The 18,112-nt window shown below is 46.2% G+C and overlaps 1 long non-coding RNA gene across 1 annotated transcript; it reads left to right on the top strand.

Annotated features, from left to right (window-relative positions):
• On the top strand, positions 1-2,482 carry LOC123820393. Its single transcript, XR_006785976.1, has 3 exons — positions 1-152; positions 533-560; positions 2,241-2,482. It is a non-coding gene; the product is annotated as an uncharacterized LOC123820393 (long non-coding RNA).
• The last annotated feature ends 15,630 nt before the right edge of the window (positions 2,483-18,112 follow it).

The raw sequence follows: 18,112 nt of genomic DNA, 5'->3' as shown, positions 1-18,112 counted from the left end.
GCCTCTGGGGAAACCCAGCTTCTTGTGTTCTGCCTTGTCTTCCACACTCTGATGCCACTTGGGCCTGTTGGGAGGCTTGGGCGGGCTGTCTGCGAGGCCCTCCGAGAAAGCAGGCACTGGATGAGTGAAGTTGCCTGCCTACCCCTTACAAGGTAACTTGGCCCTTGTCCTCCAGGGCTCACTGTCCCCTGGGGAGACAGACATCCAAGGAAATCACACAGCTGCGTGGGAAGTGCTGGGCTGCCCAGAGGCAGGAGGCATCTACTGAGTCTGAGGAGAGAAGACAGGGAAAGTTTCATGTGGTCTGAAGAAAATTCCGAGAGTTTCCTAGAGGGAGGGCTTTCCAGGTAAAAAGGATGTGGTTTGTGGGAGTCTGAGAAGGGTGAACAGCCTACAGGTGGCTGCAGCTGGGGTGCGTGTGGCAGACGGTGGGGGGGGCAGAGACCAGACAGAAGTTTGACAGGGGCCACGTCCCAGGAGTAAGAACAATGCAAATGGTGCTATGCTAGTAAGTTTTGATTTCATCTTACAGGCGATGGGGATCCCCTGGAAAGTTTCAGGTAAGTGAGTGACTAAAAGGAATTTGCATTTTAGACATGAGATCCTTGGGAGCAGGGGAGGTGTCTTATACACCCTTGTGTCTTTAGTGAGACACACGTAAACCTTCTTCATGGCGAGAAATCAACACGTGGTGAAGGAGCGACAGACACAGACACAACTGTGGAGCGCAGCCGGGTGGGCGTGAGGGGCGGCCGTCAGTCAGTAGTCGGGGCTGGGGGGAGAGGGTGTGGATGGAGGTAGCCTAGGGTGTGAGGAAGAGGTGACATGACATTCCAGACTTGTGAAGTCGTATCCGACTATTTTGACTGGTTGGGAGGAGGGAGTGATGGATGGAGATAGATGACTTCATGGTTTCTAGCTAGGGGGGTGGCCAAGCTATTAAAAATAAAGATGAACCGGAGGAACAGCTGATTTGTTAAAGTTTAGGACAACAGCACAGTACGAAGGGCTCAGGAAAGGGTTCTTTGTCCCCATCATTTTGCCTGAAAGCAAGGTGGTCATCCTTAACACCCTGATCAGCGCTCTTGACCTGCGAGACCTAACTTTTTTCAAGGTAGGGCTAAAAAAATCACCTTACATTTTTCACTCACATATTTTAGGTCATCCCAATGAAGGGACATGTCTGAAAAGGCAGCTATAAGCAAATTTATTTTAATTTAGACATTAAAAATGCACAGCTGAGCGGAAGTTACGGAGATTTCCCACATACCCTCTGCCTGCAGGCACGCATGGGCCCCCTTCCCATTACCACCCTCCCCCGAGAGGCACAGTTGTTACCATCTAAGGAACTGCATGGACACATCATTGCACCTGGAACTAAAGCCCCTCTGAAAATGAAAATAGAGTGATCACAAACCCACAGAACTCTATACTGGAGTGTGTCTAGGTACACGAGTGTGCACTGCTGTGCGCTGTGGGGACCCGCAGGGCTGCCGGATGCCTGGCCCCAGCCCTGGGCCTGCCTCTAAGTAGCCGGCTCTCAGACTCGGTGCCCAAGGGACGGAGGGTTTCCACGTTCCCCAGGGTCTGGACGCTGTGGCATCTCAGTGGATTCCCCTAAGCAGGGGCACCAAAGGTTGGCACTGGGGTGCATAGCTAAACCGCTTATCCCCTGCAGGGGGCCCCTTTATGCACATCTCACAGGTGGCAGCGTACAGGGTGGGCACTCTGCTGCGCATCTCCACACCACGCCTCTCCACAGGAGGTCAGGAGGCCCCACTGACTCCGCTCCCGAGAGTGCCAGCCACACCTAGTGACCTTGGTTGGTGTCCCCCTGAGCCCTGTACCGAATAGCTCTGCTGCTTGTTCTGGATCCTCAGGAAATTAGTGATTTCTGTAGCTGAGGAGGAAAACTGGGTTCTGTGACCAGCAGCACTGAAGTCCATTTCAGCTAGCAGAGGATAATGCACTGTTTTATCTCATGACGCATATGGTGTAATAGTTTCCACCACCAGACTCAACAAAGCTCTAACATTAAATCTAAAGTAGCACAGGGATTTTAAGAAGACCCTGTATCATCAATTTTAGTCATATTGCCCCCATTTGCAGAATCTAAAAGACCATTATTTACTTTTCCTACATTATTTACTTTTCCTATTATTTTTCCTTCCTTCCTCCCTCCTTCCCTCTCCCTCCCTTCCTTCCCTCCCCCTTCCTGACTCCTTTTCTTTCTTCTTTAGAGAAGAAAGTGGCGGATGGAGAGAGAGAAAAACACTGAGAGAAACTGGTTCGTTGTTCCTCTTCTCCATGTTTTCATTGGCTGATTCCTGTGTGTGCCCTGACTGGGAATCAAACCCTCAACATTGGTGCATCAGGACGACACTCCAACCAACTGAGCCATGGGAAAACCCTTAGATCTCTTTGTCCCCAGGTGTCCTAAATAATGGTGGTGTGTTTCCTCTGTAATGACATGGGACAGGCTTTCTTCTGCTGACTTTATTGATCAGGTTGCATTAATGGTAGTGGTTTGTTTGAAGTAGATTTTTTTATGTGTATGTTTGAGGTAAAATTCATGCAAAGAGATAGGTGAAATAGTCCTCTGGGTTCTTGCTGTGACCCAGAAGATTTTATCTTTTTTATTCCTGTTTCTTTTCTTTGGGAATGAAAATAACGCAAAAATCTTAGTTGTCTTTGTACTTGGTCCCATTACTGGGGATCAAAAAAAATCTCATCAATGACATTACCAGGCTGAATGATGTATATAATTATGAGAAACAGTTATATTAATAAAACATTTATTTTGATGAAAACTATAAATGCCTATTAAAGCACTTTGACTTTTTTCCCCTGGTAACTGCTACCTGAAAATATCTCTAAATATCATCTGTAAGGCAAAATGTTTTGGAAAAAGTGGAAAGTTACATGAGAAAGTGCATAATCCCAGATCAGCTGAAACAAAAGAGCCAAAATATAGAAACAGAACGTGTGTGTGTGTGTGTGTGTGTGTGTGTGTGTGTGTGTAGGCCTGTATGTACCTGCCTAAATAAATTACATATGCCATACACTTCCTTCCTTCTACCTTGCAATAGAAAATACTATTTTCTTGTATACCCAGGAACACAGTCAGTAGTGATGCATTTCTAGTGGTGTCCTAGACATCTTGATAAGGTTGATCAAGAATGGGACCCTGTGGTTAAGCTTAGTCTTGGTGGCACAAAATAAAGGAGGCAGCACAGGAAGCTGTGGCTGGGTCCACGCGCTCCCTCTGTCTGCCCTGTGGTTCTTGCAGAGTCAGCCCGGGCAGGTGACAGGAGCGATGGGTGGTGTGGGATCTGGAGATGCGTCAGAATCGAGCCTAGACACTGTCAAGTAAAGTGTCGAGAGCTCTGCACCCCGTAGAACAAGGAGAAAAATGCTCACCAACCCATTCCTATTTTACTTCGACTTCTAAGTATCAAGGAAAATTATTGTTATGTGTTTTTCTGGGAGGAGTGATGAGAATGTGTGAGGTGGTGAGGGGGAAAAGAAAGTGGAGAAAGGCGTTTGCTACAACGGAATGGGGGCACACTGGGTGGCTTCGTGGCTGGCGGAGTTCTTCTGGCGCTGTGGGAGGAAGAGACTGGGCATCTGGGGACCTGGCTGGGCTCTGCCGCCTGCCCGCGACACAGGGAACGGGTGGTTGGGGCTTTCCCTCCGGACGGACGCGGTTATCGCACAGACCGCCGGCAGGGTCGGAAGCACTGCTGTGGTGGGCGACTCGGAGAACTATCACTGAGAATGGTGTGTAACGGGACTTCCTTTTCAGTCATGAAAAATCTGATAACCAAACTTATAATACAATTGATTAAGAAAACCAAAAGACCTTTAATGGCAGAATGTGTAAAATGATGTATTAGTTATAAGTACCAGTATCTTTCTAATTACTGTGCCTTTCTTGGGCGTATTAAATATGTAACCTGTGAGCTCTCTGGATTGAAATGGGCTTTTTTTTCTTTTTTAAATGGGCCTTTTTAAGGTAGCTTTCTGGAAGGAATGTTTTCTTTCCCTCTTCCCACTACTAACCTGAAGTTGTACTATAGTCATTCTTAAAAGAGATTCAAAAATTTCCTTAGATGAATTGATCTCTAGCACAATACAATGTTGCATTTGTTAGCAGCAGGGGGCTGGTCCAGAGAAGGTAGGACAGGAGGGGTTTTGGAACTGGCAAATTATGTTTACGTAGCAGCTGGTTTTTAAAATGTATAAAAGGTTGCAGTTTCATGTCAAAGGTCGCCAAAACATCAGGTGCACATTGTTTGTGGGGAAGGAAATCCATGGCAGGGCGGTCTCAGATGACAGCGTGCAGACTCTTGGTGCCTGTGAAAGCAGCACGTCTCGGAAGCAAAAGACAGGTGGGAGGTGGGGAGGGCTGGGGTGGTGGGGAGGGGTGGGGGGGAAAGGCAGAAAACTGTACTTGAACAACAATAAAAAACAAACATTAGATTTATCTTAGAAAAAATTAAAAAAAGCAAACGACCAGCAGCTGCTGCATGGCCAGAAACGGGAAGGACAGCTTAACCCCTGATTACGTTCAGGCCAAAGACAGGGAAGCTTGGAAGGTGTCAGCCCAGGGGGCTCGCCACCAGGTGACAAGGTCTGAATTTTGAACTGCCCAAAGCCAGAGGTTTTTCTCAACAGCAAGCAAATCTGCTCTTTTCTTAATTTGGGGACAAGTTTTTTTTTTCTTTCCCTCCCTTTGACAAAAGGTTTTTTGATTTGAAATTAAGAATGACCAAGACAAAATATGGCCTGGATTCTGTTTCAACCCACTGGTCTGTCACCCCTGCTGTGCCTCAGTCCAAGTCTGGCGCTTGCCCGAGGCTGACTGCAGACCCCACCGGCTGAGGGCTCTGTCCTGCACAGGACGGCTCCCGTTTCAGGTGCCAGGTACACTTGGGGGTCCCCAGGCCACCTATACTTTTGATCATTGGCTACAAATCTGGAAGGTTCCCATAGCCCCCTCAGATCTGATAATTTGCTAGAACGACTCACAGAACTCAGGAAAGCACTATATTTATGATTTTAATTTCATTATAAAGGATGCAGAACATGACCAGTTCAATGAAGAGACACATGGTGCAAAGTGTGGGAAGGGCCTGAGTGCAGAGCATCCCTGCCCTGACCAGGGGACTCAGGACTGGTCACCGCCCGGGTACGTTGAATCCGTCCACCAACCTGGAAGCTCCCCTGAGGTTTGGCGTTCAGGTTTTATTATACAGGTGTGACTGATTAAATCACAGACCAAGTGACTGAGTGTTATCACCAGTCCCCCTCCGCACCAGGATGTAGGCTGGGCTGATAGCACATTGCTTGAAGTCTCAACCTTCTAACCAGGTGTTCGGTCTTCCTGGTGACCAGTCCCCATCCTGAAGCTGTGTAGGAGACCCTCGAGTCATCTTAGTAGCATAAACTCAGGTGTGACCTAGGAACTCGTGAATAATAAATACACTTCTCTTCCTTGGGACAGTCCAAGGATTTCAGAAGCTCTGTGCCAGGAACACTAGACGAAGGCAGACAAACTCCCTCTTATACCATGGCATGGGAATACAGGCAATCAGGCACATTCTTATGTAGCAAACCTTAAATTTACATATATATAGGGTTCCGATCTGTTTTCCAAACAGTAGCCAGAGTAATCTCTTCAAAACTGGTATCTAGTTGAGTAGGCTCCTGCTTGAAATGCTGCAAGGGCCTCCTACTGGTCTTAAGATAAAGAGTGAAATCCCTAAGCAGGCGCCCCAGGTCTCCCAGGTTGTGTCCAGACTCCTCTGGCACACTCCTCCCCCCTTGCTCTCTGGAGCCAGCCTTTAGTTTCTCCAGTACGCTTGCTGTTCTGGCCTCTGCCCTGCTGGTCTCTCTGCTTGAATTAGTCCCTTCCTCAACCTCTCGGTCTGTGTGCTCCTGGAGCTCCGAGGCCTCTGCTCTTCACCCCACTCTGTCTTGCCCCTTTGCTGTAAGCTCTAAGCTGAGCTGTTTGTGCTCAAAGTTCATCCCTAGCCCCTGTTAAAAGATAAACTGAGGCATATTAATTTTTTGTGTTTATTTGAGCAAAAATCTATTTGAATTGAGCAGTGCCAAACAGGAAGTGGTTAGGAATGCTCCACCTGCAGGACCTCAGGGAGAGAGTGTTATAGAGAAAAGGTGGAAACAAAGCAAGGAATTTATTGATTGGCTATAGCTTAAAGCCTAATTGACTGTGATTGGTTGTCCTTAGGTTTCAATTCTGTACCTCGAGGCATTTGTAGGCTTAGATTTGGGTTTGCTTACATAGGCCATCATGGATTTACAGCCACATCAGTCTAATGGCTTTCTCGCTTAATTCATTTAATGCCTCCAACACCTATCACAGTCCCTGGCACATAGAGGATGCTCAAAATACCTTTGTTGAACGAATTAGAAATTGTTTCTCAATTCGTCCTTAGGGAACTGGCAAAAACTGTCACCTGGGTATGGCTAAGAGGACAGTGTTTTCCTCTGTCTGGATTTCCCTGCTGTGTTTCCCATGTCCTTTGTGTCTCTCATTATTCTTGTCTCTTGTCAGTCTGCACAGAGCTCTCTCAGACACCATGGCCTGTTATGGACTGAATTCATATGTAGAAGCCCTAACTCCCAATGCTGCTATACTTGGAGGTAGGACCTTGAAAGAGGTAATTAATGTTAAGTGAGGTCACAAGGGTGGGGTCCTAACCCAATGTTACTGGTGCCCTTGTAAGAGGAGCAAGAGAAGCTAGAGGTGTGCATTCTTAAAGGAAAGACCACATCAGAACCCAGGGAGAAGATGACCATCTGCAAGCCAAGGTGGACCTGCCAACACTCTGACCTTGGACTTTCAGGCTTCCCAGGTGTGAGGAACACATTTCTGTTGTCAGAGTCCCCAGGCCGTGGGATTTTGCTCTGGCAGCCACTGAAGGCTACTACAGGGCCTTTGCTGATGCACTTGCTCAACGTCTGCTTTTCTGGAGTCTTCATCAGCTGTGTCCCTGAGGAGACTCTGCGACGTCCTACAAAACACCTGCTGCTAATTTACTGTCATGGGGCGGCTCCTGGCTCTGTGTGGTGTGGTGATTGCGCCTATGATGAGCCTTCTGCACTCGGCTTCTTTGTGCTGTGTCCTCTCCTTCCTGCTCACTGCAGGGCTGTCCTGGGCTCTTCCGTACATGCACATTGGGACACTTCCTGTTCACACCATTTAATGTGTCTTGGGCTGTTTCTGTGGAAGATCTCATGCCCACTGTCAGGTGGGTTATTCTCGTTACATATTAATTATTCTGTTGGAAAGCTACAGGAAACAGAGAACTGAGTGATTTTTACCTGAGCACGTGTGGCTAGTTAGTAAAATCAGTGGAATTAGAATACGAAACCCTTGACTTCATAATTAACCATTCTTTCTACTCTACCCCTGGATTGGCTCACATTTCTGAGCAAATGAAGATAAAATTTTGTTGACTATCTTTCTACTTATGAAAATGTGTGAAATCATAGCAGACTACGTATTCTATTAGTATCACCTCATTATATTCTTGGTCTGTGGGAACTGGAAAAAGCAATTCATAGCAAAAGGCTTGACTTTTCTTAACTTTCCCCTTCAGAGGTTCTGAGCAAAGAGAATAAAAATCCAAATCACCAGAAAGCATCATTACAGAGAACTTGACTACAAAACCAGATTTCAAACTTGCTACTGATCATCCAAAGGCTTCCCTTTGGTGTCCACTTTGGAAAAAGTGGCTGGCGATCTCCTCCATACCGGGCACTGATGCGTTCAAGCCTTCAGTTCTTACTCAAGTTAGTGGGACAAAAACACCCCTCAGTTTTCTTACCTGAGATAAGAAAGAATTCTAAGAATATTTTATTATGAATGGCTTGTTTATAGACATCCCAAAGATTCCCTAAAAGATGAAACATAAATATAATTTAAGGGAGGTGAAGTCTAGGGTTTTATGAGATTAAAAACATGAAAAAGGATGTGGAGAAAGTCTCCAGCAGATTTGACAGATGCCGAGTTCTTCCCTTGATCATCCTGGTCTTTTGCCAGCAGTCCTCATGTTGAAATGAATAAAATGGTGATGATTTACCCCAGAATGCACAGGTCATCTGGCAGAGGCAAAGAATAACCATCTGCCAAGAGGACATGTCCTACTAAGATTTCTGTTTCTTCCCTAAGGTTTGAAGACATTTTGTGTCTTTCCATGAAGCATCTCTGGTCTTCAGACTCAGCTTTCCTGCGGTAGATACCTGCTTCTTAGCTACATTCACACAAATCCACGGGTACTGTGTTTCACGATTTAGAAGAGGTTTTTTTTTTCCTTTTTAATGAGGATACAATCAAGCTAAGATCTGTAACAGCAGCAGTTTTAGAATTAATCATTTTGTTTGTTGTTAATAGCTCCTTCAAAATAGATTTCAAGGCTGAGCAGATGAACTGTAATAAATAAAAATGGTGCCTAGCAGCACATATCACAAGGCACTGCCTTCCCTGGGTCTGTTCTAAATCATTACATACTGTTTTCTCAGCCTTTTCATATCCTTAATAAACGCAGATGGAAAAACACCTCAGATTTTTGTCCCTTCTCTGTCAGCTCCTGTACTGGATGTCTTCTTTTGTGCACCTCCCACCCCACACTGCCGTCCCCACCCACTTTCCATCCATCCACTTCCAGCCACGGAGGCTGGTCCACACCGACGTCATCACCATACTCTGATGCTTTCTGGCTTCTGGCTGGGTCTGGCTAATGGAAACTGCCAGCAGGAGATGGAGACAGCATGGAGGGGGGTGCAGAGGGATGGGGAAGTGTTTATTACAGCAGCTGTCTCCCTTCCAGTTTAAGAGGGCTGGATGCATCCCACTTCCAGTGGTGGCCCTCTCCTGGTTGCTACTCCCTGCAGGTGCCCAGAATCTCCCTTTTCTGAGGTCCTTCAGACCTAGAGGTGGTAACCAAGGCACTGCTGTGACCATTGTTGGTTTCACAAGCTCTTTGAAAATAGTCTCTTTATTAAACCTCAGGTAGCCTGAGGTGCATGCGCCATCTGTTTCCAGCTGTGTCTGATACCACTTCCTTGTGTTTCCTTCCTCTCTCTCTTTTTTGTAAATCTTCACCTGAGGACATGTTTTTATTAATATTGAAAGAGAGAGACAGACAGACATCAGTGTGAGAGAGAAACATTGATCAATTGCCTCCCGTATGTGCCTTGACTGGGGATTGAACCTGCAACACTTGGGATGGCGCTCCAAGCAACTGAGTCACCCAGGCAGGGCTCTTTTCATTCTTACTCTCCTCTACCCCTTTCCTCTTCTCCAATTTCCTCCCTTTTACTATCATTTTAAATTTCTATCTCTGTCTCCTCTCTCTTCTTTCCAAAAACCACTTAGAAAGCAGTGGCAGTTTCTTGAAAAGTAAAATACACATCTATCATATGATCTAGCCCTTCTACTCATAGGTATTTATCCAAGAAAAGTAAAAGCATACAAAGACTTTCACATGAATGTTTGTAGGAGTTATTTGTAATAGCCAAAATGGAGATGACTTGAATGTTTGCAAATGGGTGAGAGTATAAACAAAATGGGGTGTAGCAGGGCCCCCCAAAGACAGATTTATAATGGGGTCCAGAACTTGGGTGTCCAGGATATATAAAAAATATAGGATATCCTCACTCCCACAAGTCTGAACTGGGGGATGGGATACATGGGGCAGGGCCATTGAGAGTTATTTTGCATATTAACAGTTGGCCAGCTTCATGCCTGATATGCAAAAATGGTCATTTTACATATCTATAACTGTTGGCTAGCTTCATAGATATGTTAAGTAGCTGTGGCCTTGCTTTGAGCCAGGGAGATGGGAATCACTTCACCCATGACATAACTGGAAGGCAGCTAGTTCCCCCTGGCTACAGCACCTGTGTGAGAGTTTGGAGATGGTTGGCTCCACGCCATGGGGCCATGCCTGTCAGGACTTACTATGGCAGCCCAGAAAAGCTGGAAAAATACAGGGATTCTGGCAGGTGTGGCTGATTGTGGGAGGAGTCAGAAATGGGGATGCAGAGGAAAATTTGCACTGGGATTTAAACCCTGGCGTGGCAGCCATGCAGAGTGGACCACATGGTTTTGCAGGGGAACCCTGTGGTTATGGGGCTCCCTTTACCATTTGGCTTAGGAAGCAGGAAAGCAAGATGTAACAGCGATATAGATCTTTCTCTTAGCAGTTTAGAAGAATGCAGGAGAGACCTTGCAGGGAAGGAAAGGGGTGAAAGGACTCTTGCTGGTGGGCCATGAGAAGGTGTCACATGGATTTGGAGATCCTGGTGACACAGCTGATGGTGCTGGGAACTGAGGAAGGCCTGTTGGCTGAGCATGGATTGATGGGAAAAACCAGGAGCTAGCTGGCTCACAAACTTCTATTTTTATTTTTTTCCTGAGATACAGTATCCCTGACTGGGCAAAGGGGGGAAGGAAGGACTGCGTGTGTTTGTGGACGTTTCAAAGGGACTTTGGGATTCTAATGAAGACATTAAGTCATTACCCTAAACCTGTATAACTTTTGAATAAATAGTTTCTTTCCTTTTCACCAAACTAGCATTGAGAACCAAAATTCCAATTCCTACGGGTGGTGGGCAAGGAGAACCTACTACAGAAGGACCCTGAGGGAGCGGGGAGTTCATTTGGTAACAGTATCTTGCGCCCCGCCCCCCCCCCCCCCCCCCCCCGCTACGGGTCTGTTCTGTAACTTATCTATGCAATGGAATACTACCTAGCAGCAAAAGGGAATTAACTACAGTAGTCCTCCCTTATCCGCAGGGGATGTCGTCTAAGACCCATAGCGGATTCCTGAAACCATGGATACCACTAAACCCTATATATACTCTGTTTTTTTTTAAAAGATTTTATTTGTTTATTTTTAGAGATGGGAAAGGAAGGAGGAAGAAAGGGAGAAAAACATCAATGTGTGGTTGCCTCTTACACACCCCCTGCTGGGGACCTGGCCTGTAACCCAGCCATGTGCCCGGACTGGGAATCGAACTGGCTCCCCTTTGGTTTGCAGCCCATGTTCAATCCACTGAGCTATACCATCCAGGGCTATATACTGTTTTTACCTATGCATACATATCTATGATAAAGTTTAATTTTTTAATTAGGTACAATAATATATTAACAATAACTGCAATAAAAGTTATGTGAATGTGGTCTCTCTGTCCCAAAATATCTTATTGTCTTGAGCCCACCCTTCTTCTTATGGTGATGTGAGGTGGAAAAATGCCTGCATGAGACGCACTTGCCATCTGAGGAGCAACAGCGGAGCTAGCATGACTTCCTTTTCCCTTCTTTACCATTTCCCAGATAGAAGATTTATTTTTACCATAGGTCTTAGCAACCTGAGCATAAGGTTCATTTTATTTTCTTAATAAATCGAGAAGTTTCACCTTTTCACTTAAAGAAAATACTTTATGGCTTGTCTTTGGCATATTCAAACTGTCAACATCACTACTCCTGCACTTTGGGGTCATTATTAAGTACAGTAAGGATGACTTGATCACAAGCACTGTGATACCACCACAGTCCATCTGATAACCATGATGGCTACCAGCTGACTGCTGGCCAGGGAGCGTATACAGCATGGAGATGCCGGACAGAGGGATGGTTCACGTCCTGGGTGGGAAGAACAGAGATTTCATCTCATTATGAGTGGCATGCTACTTATGAATTGTTTATGAATTGTTTATAGCTGCAATTTTCCATTTAATGTTTTCGGACCATGGTTGACTGCAGGTAACTGAAACCACAGAAAACAAAACCACAGATGAGGGGCGAGAGACTGTACTGGCATGCGCACAACATACATGGATCTCAAAACAACTAGGTTGAATGAAAGAAGCCAGACAAAAAAAGAGGGTATACTGTATGATTTCGTCCATATGAAACCAACAGTCTGTACTGACGGAAGACAGACCAGGGGTTGCCTGAAAGGGAGGCAGGGTGGGGGCTCAGGGAGGGCTGGGATTGAGGGATTACTCAGCCTCCTTGAGGGATAGCAGAGGTGCCTGAGTTAATTTTGGAGGTGTTGAGAATGTTCACTATCTTGATGGTGGTAATGACTTCATGGGTGTTTACATATGTCAAAAATTATTAAATTGTGCATTTCAAATATGTGCAGTTATTCTGTCAGTTACTGCAATAACTTTTTTTATAAAAAATATTTTATTTATTTATTTTTAGACAGAGGGGAAGGGAGGAAGAAAGGGAGAGAAACATCAATGATGTGTGGTTGTTTCTCACATGCCTCCTACTGGGGACCTGGCCCGAAACCCAAGCATGTGCCCTGACTGGGAATTGAACCACAGACCCTTTGGTTCTCAGAGTGGTGCTCTATCCACTGAGCCATACTAGCCAAGGCACAATAAAATGTTCTAAAGTAACATAATGATAGACTTAAAGAAAGTATGTTTCTCACTGCTATAACAAATTACCATAAACTTAGTGACTTAAAACAATACATATTTATTATTTTACAGTTCTGGAAGTCAGAAGTCCAAAATCGGTCTCACTGGGCTAAAGTCAAGGTGTTGGTGGGCTGCTTCCTTTAGGACAGGGGTGCCAAACTCATTTTCACGGGGGACCACATCAGTCTCATGGTTAGCCTTCAAAGCACCGAATGTAATTTTAGGACTGTATACATGTAACTACTCCTTAACTAGGGGCAAGGAGCTTGGTGCTGCCACCAGGTAGAAACAGGGTGCCGGGCCAGATAACACACAGTGGAGGGCTGGATTTGGCCTGTGGGCCTTGTGTTTGCCACCTGTGCTTTAGGAGGTTCTCAGATGAGAATCTATTTCCTTGTACTTTTCAGCTTCTAGTGACACCTGTATGTCTTGGCTCGTGGCCCCTTCCTTCACCTTCAAAGGGCATCGTTTCAACCTCCACAGCCATCATCACATTACCTGCCCCTCTCTGTAGTAAGGTCTTCCTCTGCCTCACTCTTGCGAGAACTCTCGTGATGGCGTTTAGGGCCCATCCAGATAGCCCAAAATCAGCTCCCCATCTCAGTACCCTTGGTGTAATCACACCTGCAAAGCGCTTTTTGCCATAAAAGGAAACATTCACAAGTTCCAGGGATTAAGATGGAGATACCTTTGGCAGGATGCTACTAAGACCGCCTCAGACAGTATATTGTTCATTCTGCAAAAATGCATATTGCTTAGTGTCTAGGAATGGCTTATCTCTCTCTGCTCTGCACTGAGCTATTTATAACTAGCCCTGGCTCTTGAAGAGAGGACAAATTCCAGGTTGGATTCTACCAAGAAAGCTTACTGTGCAGAAATCATTGACTATGTTACTTTATTTAAAATTTTTTTTTAAATTTATTTTTAGGGAGAGGGGAAGGGAAGGAGAAAGAGTGAGAGAGAAACATTGATGCAAGAGAGAAGCACCATTTGTTGCCTCCCGTATGTGCCCTGACCAGGACCGAACCTGCAACCGAGGTGTGTGCCTGGACACAAAATCGAACTGGTGACATTTTGTTTTGCAGGATGACACCCAACCAGCTGAGCCACACTGGTCAGGGTGGTTCTGTTACTCCTTGTGCAGAATTATAAGGCATTCCCAGTGCAGCAGACTAAACATTTCAGACTCATTTTCACATGGGTTTTGGTGGCTGGAAAAAGGCTAACCTTTTAGACAAATGCTGCCATTTTGCCCAAAACCGATCCCTATTTTACAGGCTTCAATCTGCCCTTCCGTAACTCGCCTCTAATTGCATCCACCATCAAAGCACTGTCTTTGCCAGTCTGAGCAGTGAGGTGCTGGGAAGAGCTGTGCATAAAGCACACACACGTTTCTTTGCGCGTTACACAGGGGACTGCCATACTCATGGTGTGCTGTCATCACACCCACGTATAGTGCGCACCCTTATTTTTCCCTCAAAAAGTCTGGGCCATAAGTGCGCATTATACACGACAAAATGGTGATTGCTCTGTAAGAAGCAGACACCATTGTCCGTATTTAGAGATACTTCTAGGAAAGCTGCCGGGATGGAGTTTCATCCTAAAAGAGGGTGACTCTCGGGCTTTGTTGACCCAGAGCCCTGGTTTTGGTGAGCCTTCGCAGGGGAGTGGGGAGGCTGGGGGTAGGGTATGTTGTACTGGGCAGTGGGGTCAGAGAGAGACTTTGCCTCTTCCTAGTCCACGGGGGCGGCAGATGGAATCGGAGCAATACTAGATACTGACGTTGCTCACAGCCTCCGCGGGGGAGGAGGGGCGCCTCATGTCTGAGCTCGGGCCCACACCAGCAGGAGGCCCAATTTGGGGGAGCCGCCTTAACCAACCTTAAGATGTCTCCAAACGGGGATTTCTCCAGTGCGTGGCGTCCTTAAAAAGGGAGAGAGTCACCAACAAATGACAAATGGAAAAACTGAACCTTGGGTGCCTCTAGCAATGGCTTTGGGGCCCACAGGAAGGTTCTTTGTACTATGAGGGGACAGGCCATGTTTACAAAGTGCTCTCTTACAGGCAAGGGGAGGTCCTGTTTGTTCCTGTTAGCTTTCGGACAGGTGGGTTTGCTCCATGTAGCATGAAACTTGGGGACTCTGGCCATCTTTCCTAGGCAAAGGGTCAGGTAAGGGAGAGGTTGGGGTTCAGGGGAGATGGGAGTTTTATGCTGGTGTGGATGCAGGTCAAGTTCCTCCCCTCGCCTGAAAGGGTCAGCAAAGGCCCAGGAAGGGTGGAGTCATCCTCACTCCCAGGAGAGAAAAAATTCCTAGTAAAACCATCAGACCCCAGGGGACCGCTCTTCCTAGCTGCCGTGTGGTTTCCCTGTTAGGACATTGACAGGTCCTCCCTCAGGGTTTCTCTACCTGCCTGGAGATTCCGGGGTGCGCTCTGCATATTGGAGAATGGAAGCCTATGTGGGATACAGAAAAGGGAGTGAGCGCAAGAGCCTGGATTGAGGGGGGCTTTGAGCATGTAGAATCCCGCAGTCCACCCTCTTGGATACTTCCCCTGGGATGCCTGCGCTCCAGCCAGAGCCTGTAACCAAGCCATTAAAGCTAATAAGATGATTTCTGTATTAAATGAAATTGTGGTACAGAGTGGGGATGCAGGAAACATGCTAATGGCTCTAATGCTTTTTCCTAACCTTCCATTTCTCAATAAAGTGCAGTCATCTGACTCCTTGTTTATTGCTTGGAGAACCATGACTCCTCTGAGAAGTTCTGAACAATGGTCATTCTGTCCCTCATTCCCTAGTTGGGTGGAGACAGGCAGGAGAAACCGTGACGGAGAGGGCAGTAAGTCTCGGTCTGCCCCTTAGATGAGCACCTAGCTTCTTACTCAGTTTCACTGCTTGCTCCATTTTCAATAGTCAACAATATTTCTATTTTTAATTACAAAAGTATGACAAGATTACACTTTAGTTGTTAAAAAACACGGGAGTCCTGGCCAGTTGGTTGAAACGTCGTCCAGGCACCAAAATGTTGTCAGTTCAATCATCAGTCAGTTTGTGGGTTCAACCCCTGGTTGGAGCTTATACAGGAGGCAACAGATTGAGTTTCTCTCTCTCAAATCAATAAACATATCCTTGGGTGAGGATGAAAAAAAAACCCAGGAAAAACAGAAACCTCTTGTTACTTGGCTCCTCCAGTCTGCTCCCTTGTTTATTGTTGATTTGGGAAATAACCTCTTCTCTATATACAGTGGTTTGAAAATATGTCTACAATTATTTGTTACCACTCCTTCAAAAGGTGGAGCCTAATTCCCTTCACCTTAAATGTAGGATGCACTTAGTGACTCTCTTTTAAAGCATAGAACGGGGCAGGAGGGATGGTTAGTGTCATCTGAGATTAGGGCTTGAATGGTGCTGAGCCTTCTGGTTTCTCGCTCTTTCAGACCACCTGCTCTGGGGGAAGCCAGCTGCTGTGTTGCCAGGACACTCGGGCAGACCTACGGAGAGGCCCTTGTGCTGGGGAACAGAAGTCTCTTGATAACAGCCATGAGACTGAGCCACAAAGGCATTATTATAATATATTCTGCTACCTGTAAGGCACAGACTCTCTCTTGCCAGGACACTCTGCTCCTCAGGGATCTTGTTCCTGGGAATGAGCACATAATCTCTGGGTGCATTTTTCTATTGACAACGAGTACCCAAGGGTAACAGGTATGGCTAGTTCCGGAGTGCAGGTTTTATGGTGGTTGCTAGTATTTGCTGCCTGGGTCACCCTTCAGGATTAGCAGATTTATTACCCCAGTTTCTGGGGGTGCTGCTGGCAGAAATCCCTCCACAATCAAACCTCTCGTGGATTTCTGGAGCTAGAGAGGGGCTGCCATGCCCAAGGTCAAAACCCCTTCCCAGAAGCCCACATCCAATGATTGATTACTGAGAGGTACAGAGCCCAGCCCTCTCATCCCAATTCAGGAGAGCTCTGAAGGCTCATCCCATCTTCAGAGCTCCATGCAGAGATGACTGAGTGGTTCCCCTGAGACTACATTGCACCTAGATTCATTGTCTGCCCAACCCTGCTTCCCTCTCTTCCCTTTCCCTTTTGATACCAAAAGCACTTTTTAATAAACCTCTTGCATGTTGGTCTCCATCTCAGGGTCTGCTTCCTGGGGGACCCAAGCAGGGTCAGTGGGTGTCAATAGAATTCTAAGAAAGCAGATGATGAGACAGGGTTTTAGAGCTGGATCACTGGCCACCTGGCCGGCATCAGTGCTGGTGGTTGGAGCGCCGACAGAAGGTGGCAGTGCAACTGTTCGTTGGTTATGAGCTGCGATGGTGTACCGGTAGAAGGGAATGTGTCAGCTATTAGCTGCGAGGCATTTGGGAAATGTGGGGGAAGTAGTAACTGTATGCATGTTCTGGAAGAGAGTTGAGAGTAAACCAGTTATTAAAAGCTAAGTATCAAAGCTGGAGGACTTCCTTGGAGGCATATAAAGTGGCTCTTGTCTCCTGGAATCAGAGGGCAGAGAAAGTTGAGAATCAGATTCAGGGCTTAAACGTAAGAGCAGAGGAGCTCCAATGAAGATTTAACTCTCAACTAAGACAGGTCTGCTACGGCAAAGATAGGGTCCTGGGTGGGAAAGAAGGGGGCCCTACACCTGAGATGGGCCATCAGTGTTGACCCCCTGGAATCTTGAATCCTCACTTTCCTCTGAGAACCAGGGAGTAGAAGCAAGAGTGGCCTTATTTACTGTCACTCCCACTGACCAACTTTGGGGAGATTTTTCCCCACCCCTATATCTCTGGGCTCTGTGAATTTAAATCATTCCCAAAGAGGAAACACTTTAATTTGGGAAAATGCAACAGTTGTATTAAATTGTAAGCTTTGGATGCTGTCTGGATATTTGGGGCTCCTTGTGACAAAGATCAGCAAGGAAATAAGGTGGACTCACCATCCCAAGGGGACCGACTGGCCCTGACCATTGGGTGTGAGGGAACTGTGGTTGCACAGCAAATGCTGTGTGGGCCAGAGGGTGCGGGCCAGAGGGTTGCACGAGGAAGGCAGTGTGGGGAATCTCCTCAAACACAAATCTCTCCCCGTCTGATAGAGAAATTTACTTCATAGATGTGCTTGCAAAAATGTGCCAACATGTATGTATCAATGCAAGGATTTATATCGGAATTCTTATATTGCAAAACTCAAAACACAACAAAATAACCTGTTTGGAAACTACCTAATATTATTAATAAGGAGTAGTTAATTCAGTTATGGCTTGCCTACCCTTTTTATGGGACTATTCTTTTTTAAAAAATATATTTTATTGATTATGCTATTGCAGTCATCCTATTTCCCCCTTCATTCCCCTCTACTCTGCATACCCTCCCCCACCCACATTCCCCCCTTTAGTTCATGTCCATGTGTCATAAGTTCTTAACTTCTACATTTCCCATACTATTCTTGCCCTCCCCTTGTCTATTTTCTACCTACCATCTATGCTACTTATTCTCTGTACCTTTTCCCCCTCTCTCCTCCTCCCACTCCCCTGTTGCTAACACTCCATGTGATCTCCATTTCTGTGGTTCTGTTCCTGTTCTAGTTGTTTGCTTAGTTTGTTTTTGTTTTTGTTTTAGGTGTGGTTGTTAATAATTGTGAGT

Source organism: Phyllostomus hastatus, unplaced genomic scaffold, assembly GCF_019186645.2.
Source record: "Phyllostomus hastatus isolate PE091 unplaced genomic scaffold, TTU_PhHast_1.1 phas_contig_348, whole genome shotgun sequence".
Taxonomy (NCBI): domain Eukaryota; kingdom Metazoa; phylum Chordata; class Mammalia; order Chiroptera; family Phyllostomidae; genus Phyllostomus; species Phyllostomus hastatus.
Note: the sequence above shows the minus strand (reverse complement) of the source record. Positions and strands in the feature narration are given on the sequence as shown.